Here is a 6,536-nt window from a genome sequence, read left to right as displayed (position 1 = left end):
GCATTTCCGAACGTACTACGCATCAGATGTAGCGCAGTGATGCATTTCCGAACAGGCCCATAACCAACACAAGATTTGATAGAGGGATAACGCAAATCTTATTTATAACAAATTAGTTTACCCTATAAAAGATTTAGATCCCAAAAACATCTGGGGCCTACAGAAACGGACAGACTAATGTACATGTCTTAATCGGATTCGTTAAATTAATTTACTTAAATTAATTTAACTTTTTTTATAAAAAGTCCATAAAATTATCTCACAAAAGTATTCGAATTTTCCCTGTATTTCATATTTGACCATATTATTCGAAACCCAAAACTTAGAATCGAATTTTTTGCTTAAAATTGTTTTAAGGGGTTTCTATTAACCGAAAGGATGTATTTTTGGTCCATTTGGTCCACAATTTTGTGGCATTTGTAGCATATTTTCATGTAATATCATCAAAATGGCGATTTTTGACCATATTTGCAAATTTTTTCCTTCTTGGAATTTTTCTTCTGGAAGCCATTGGTTATAAAAATAATGATTATACTATATTGAAAGGTGTTTCTTCAAGGCATGGTTTGGAGTTGCACACTTCCACAATATAATGAAAACTTAAAATGTTAAAAGCTTATATCTAAAAGAATATATACAAGACAACTTTCCCCGAAAATGTTTGACCCTAGTATTATAAAAATGGACTTAAGTTGCAATAAATTGAACTAGCGACAGAAGAATAATCCCAATAATATATCTTGGAACGTTCGTACCAATATCAAATTTTGGTTTTATCTTTAGAAAAAAGGAGAAAGAGTTACAAATATTGACAAAAATCGCCATTTTAATGATATAACATGAAAATATGGTACAAGTCCCAAAAATTGTGGACCAACGGTTGATAGTAACCCCTTAAAACAATTTTAAGTATAAAAACCATTCAATTATAAAATCTGGGTTTCGTATAATATGATCAAATATGAAATACAGGAATAATTCGTATACTTTTGTGAGGTAATTTTGTGGACTTTTTTTAAAAAAGGCTAAATTAATTTAAGTAAATGTAATTTTTTCAAGTTTTTAAAAAGCGTGATTTTTTAAACAATATTACAAATTAATTTATTTATTTTGCACACAAACGTATTATTAAATTTAGTTCTTTTCATAGTATACCTAAATTCGAATACTTATGAGAGACACTGTATGTACATTGATACGGTTGGAAAATTATATTGTGGAATTTACAAAGGGAAAGATAAATCTATAAATACTCTTCTCAGGAAGTTGATGGATATAAAAACTATTAAAGTAACAACAAAATTGAAATCATTCCGATCGGAAAGTGTGATAGCCCTGAAGGGGTCCAAACACATACAATACTTAACGACGAACTGCGACTGACAGCTGGTGTTTACTGTATGTGTTTAAAAATGAGAGCGGTCATAATCAATACGTCAAACTTGTGCACGAAGTACAAAAATATAAAAATATTCAACTTTGGCATATGAAAATGAAGAGAAAAGAAAAAAACAAACTGTAAAAATTATTTTTTTTGTTTTGTTGTGTTTAATTTTAATTTGCGTATTTGTGAAAAACATAATTTTTAAATTAAATATGTTTTGATATTGAATATTTTTTATATTATTAAAACACTTTATCAACGCAACGATTGGGCATCACTTCTGTTACGTTGAGTAACTGTCAGTCGCAGTTCATCGTAAAGTATTGTATGTGTTTGGACCATGGCATAATAAGTAAGTCTAATTGTGCCCTGTATTTGAACCTTGATAGAACATATTATATTTGCGGCAACGATATTTTACCGGTACCGGTAGTAAACTGCCAGGGTGTTTTCAGCTTCAGGTTTGCAAATACAAAACGTTTGCTTTTAAATTGTTTGCTTTGAAAACTATATAGTCGACTTTAACTTTTCGACAAAAGATCGAATTTATTGAGGTCGAAATAACTCAAAAATATTAAAATATAATGTTATTAGTGAATATTATTCCTGCAACGTTTCGTTTTTATTAATTCTTCTATAACCCGAAACCTGAAATTTGTTATCAATGACATTTGCATATATTTCTGCCAAAAATAATAAGAAGAAGCATAATTATTAATTTCCCTTTCATTAGTATGACGTTTATTTTTACTGTGCAAAAAAGAGTGATAAATAGTATTTCTTGTTTCTTTAATTTTTATTTTTCATAAAAAGAAATGTTTAATATCCTACAATTAAGTATAAAACCAATAAAAACATTCATGCTAACATAAATAAATTAAAATATAATTAAAATATATGTGGAATACAATATAAAACAAATGACGTAAATACGAAAAAGCATAAAAAACAACTGGGCAAGAACAAGCATCCATTATAGAATTACAAAACAAAAACGAAAAAAGTATATTTTTTTCATTTTTTTCTTTTCGCGAATGTTGTCTGAAATTAGTTTGTAATTGATACTAAATTAAGAAATAATTATATGTTGTTTAAATAGAAAAAGGCAAAAAAATTAAAAATGAATAAACCTGAAACTGATTCAGATAGTTCGGAGGAGTTTTTTGATGCAGAAGATTCTACTCCCAATCGATTGTCAACTTTAAGGTAAATTTTTTGTTAATATACATAAATGTCTGTTTATACATATCAATTGTATTATTAACTTTTTGACTAATTTTTATTTAGCCGCAAATCTTTGGCAAATGCCTCTCAAATACCACAAGAGTTTTTTTTTCCCGAACCAGCAGTACGGCTGCAGGCATCATCCGACAGTGATGCCACACCCATTGGAACAGTTACCCCAGCTACGAGCAGTCCAAGCAGTAGTCTAAGTGCTCGTGGCACTAAAACCGATGTATTTGTTGAACCAAAACCAGTGCAGGTCACTGTAAGTAATAGTTCTGTTTTTTATACACTAAAAAAATATCTGCATACCTATAAACGAATATATGTAGGTACAAATGTACAATGTATGTTTGTATATACGCAATATAGGTAATAATAGATAAATTATTTTATGAGCTAACATTAATGTCAAACAATTCAAGGGCGCAGTAATATATATGTTTATACCCTACACCATAGTTGGGAAGTGATTATAGGTTTGTAATTATATATGTATGTATGTTATACCTAAAATGAGTAATTTAACATCATAACCGTAATTACCCCGGATATGATTTACAATTTATCATAAATTAACTAGTTCTAGATCGGTTGCAATTAAAATTTAAATAATATTTTTTTCATCGATATCGGAAAATGCATTAAATCATTACTAATGATACAAGAAATTGGACAAAGAATGTACCGGAAATATTGAAAATTATAAAAGATCGCGTTCAGCAGCTAGATTCCTATATGGTATGACGGTAAATTAGGGCAGCCCCGTTTATCCATTGAATCAGAAATATGAAATATCAAAAAAAAAAAAAAAAAAAAAAATTGTTGGAAAAGTATGTATGTATGTGGTTTCATAAGTATTCTATAGAAGTTCCATACGTTATCTTTCTTAACTTCCCTAGAAATAGTTCCGAGTGTGACAAACTCGAATATAAATTATTGATTAAGAAGAAAGAAACAGAAAAATTATCAAAGAAAACAATTTCGAACAAAAATCATCTAAATTTCATTAAGATTTTTTATCAAAATTTATTATACATTTGTTAGTATTTTTATAACTCTCAAATAGATAGTAAAATCTATATAAAGTATAGCAAATATTTGGGAATTTATGAAAATCGAAAAATGAAAATTGTTAAAAAAAAAATTCTGTGTAACTTTAAAACTTGGAATAGCATCATAAATTTTTCTCATATGACATATTTGTTTTATAAAATTTTCGTTAATATTTATTATTTTAAATCAATTACCTTTCATATTTAATATTTGTTTAAGCAGTGCGTATTTTTTGTTTTACATATATTAATTTCTTTTCATGTAAATCATCATTGTGACTGTCTATCCCATTTTATATACCACCACCAATACCACCCTCAAAACTACCACAAAACATTGTATGTCAATTCGATTAAATGGCAATTGATTTGTAATGTGTAACAATCAACATGATACGAAATGACTTTAGAGTAATACTACTAGAGATATTAGAGATCGTTTTCGAGAATTACGTCAGGGCATGCAAAATGATGATGATGAAAATCCGGGAAATACATTAACACCTGATTCTCAGGTATTTTCTTCTTCTTAGAATATAATACACACATGTAGTTTATATAACGTTTATTTATTTATTTTTCTTATTCTTTAATTTAATTTTATTGTATATTGGCACAAAATAGAATAGTTCCACAGATGGAGTTTATACTCGCCCAACGCATCCATTTAAGGTAGTGGAAAATGACACAATGAGTGTTCAAAGTATAACATCTTTAGGTCGTGTTGGACGTATATTGGCTGGTAGTATTGATCCATCAGCCATGAGTATTGATCGTGAATATTTTGCTAATACAAATAGTCAACAACAACAATTGCAACAACAACAACAGCATCAGCAACAAATACAACAGCAACTACAGTTACAACAACAACAGCAATTTTTACAACAGACACAGTCATCATCAACATCGTCACCAGCAGCTGCAGTCGCAGCTGTATCGGCAAATGCGTTTGCTAATATAAAGTCATCAAGTGTACCGTCTAGTCTTACCGAATCGAATAGCGGTAAATCTTTACAACAATCCGCTATTGGTGTTGGTGGTATAAGTAATATGAATCAAGTGCCATTTGAAAATCAAGTTATGTTACAAGAACCAGATGTTATAGCCAGCACCAAGTTAGCCCATTCGAAGACAACCGATTCGATAACATCTAGTGGACCGATTGCACCCCCTCGACGCAAGAAAAAAGACACGAAAAAAGGTTCAACTAGTTCATCTGAGCAGTTTTATATGAATGAAGGCATGCGTTTGCCCGCCGCCGACACGGACACAGATAGTGATACAAAATCCGTCAAGAGTGTACGTGATGTTCAACAGAAACTAAGTGATGATTTGGTTAAAGAAATTGAGAAAAGCTGGAATGAGACCAGTTCTTTGCAAAATGCACGTATGGCACGTTGCAGTCTTGATGGCGGTGGCAGTATTACGACTTCGGCGAATACGGCCTTGTCTCTTGGCGGATTTAGTAGTATTAGTGCCTTAGGCGGTAATGTTTCCTCTGTCTGCTCTTCAGTACACGCTTCTAGCAATACAATTGTTTCAGCGTCGGGCACTTCATTAAGTCAAATGTCTGCTAGTAAAACACGTCCTGTCACTACGGCTGCTGTGGGCGGTTCGATAAATCGCATGTCACATTCTTTGGGTAATAGTTCCACTTCGGTGTACTCCAAACCGAGTCCATCGAATTCGGCCAAAAGTAATTCCGCTCCTGGTCGTGTCAGGTATGAATTATAGAAAAACGCTTTACACATTTAAAAAATCACTTTACCATCAATAAAAAATTTCATTTATAGTTCCATTGACCCTTCACAAAGTTTAAATCTTTATAAAGCCACCCAAGGTGGTTATGTGGTTAAACCACGCGATGAAGCATCTAATAAAGCTGAAGGACCCTCACAAGAGGAAATTGAACGTATTGAGCGTATATTAAATGAAAATATTCAAAGACCTAAATTGGCTGGTACGGGTTCAAATAGTTTAGGAAGTGCCACCAGGTATGTTAGATTTTTTCCACTTTTAAAATTCATTTAGTTACATTAATATGAAAGTATATAAAGTGAATAGCAAAACAGATTTAGTTCAGTTTATATATACATATATATATATGTATATGTAATTAAAACAATTTATATTAATAAAATTAACAATCAGCCAATAGCGTTTTTAAACTAAATGTGAGATATTTAACCACAAAGTGATATTAACACTAAAAATAGTTATTTAACATTGTACGGATTTCTTTTGTTTGCTTGTATTAGATACGTTTTCTCACTCATCTGCTTTGTAGGTTTTTTTCAGAATTAGCCAAATACATATACTGAATTTTTTAGACTTACTGTAAAAACCTGCAATCCAGACAGATATTGCTAATATAAAAGCAAACAGTTTGATATAGAACTGCAAAATCTTAAATATGTAGCATAAACTACGTTTTGTGCACTAAATTAAAAAAAAATTCCAAACATATTTGTAGGTATTAAAGTTGTCGAGCTTGATTTACAATTTATTTTTCATAATTCAGAATATATCTCAAATATTCTATTCAAAAAATATTTTTTGTAAAAATTGCAAATCTGGTAAGTACTGGAACTATTTTCGAATTGTAATCAAATACACATTTCTGAATAGAAATCAGTTGTGAAAGGTTGTAAATAAACCAATGGTTCTAGAAGTACCGAACTTCAGAGCGATAGGTAATAATTATTAGATATAGATGTTGATATTTAATTCATTTTCCAATAAGATTTTAAACATTTTTACTAGATTTCATACTCATATTTTAAATTTAAAATATTTGGCGACTATGGGCAAGACTTTTCAAATTTAAAATGGAATTGAAACATCATTTTTGCAAATATAGTCAGTCCTTC

General features: G+C 30.2%; 1 pseudogene; it reads left to right on the top strand.

Annotated features, from left to right (window-relative positions):
* The first annotated feature begins 2,108 nt into the window (after positions 1-2,108).
* The window catches only part of LOC119605950, an 11,725-nt pseudogene continuing 7,297 nt past the window's right edge, over positions 2,109-6,536 (top strand).

This window comes from Lucilia sericata, unplaced genomic scaffold (assembly GCF_015586225.1).
Source record: "Lucilia sericata isolate MDLA Ls3-8-SP2 unplaced genomic scaffold, ASM1558622v1 Contig000539F_arrow, whole genome shotgun sequence".
NCBI lineage: Eukaryota > Metazoa > Arthropoda > Insecta > Diptera > Calliphoridae > Lucilia > Lucilia sericata.
Note: the sequence above shows the minus strand (reverse complement) of the source record. Positions and strands in the feature narration are given on the sequence as shown.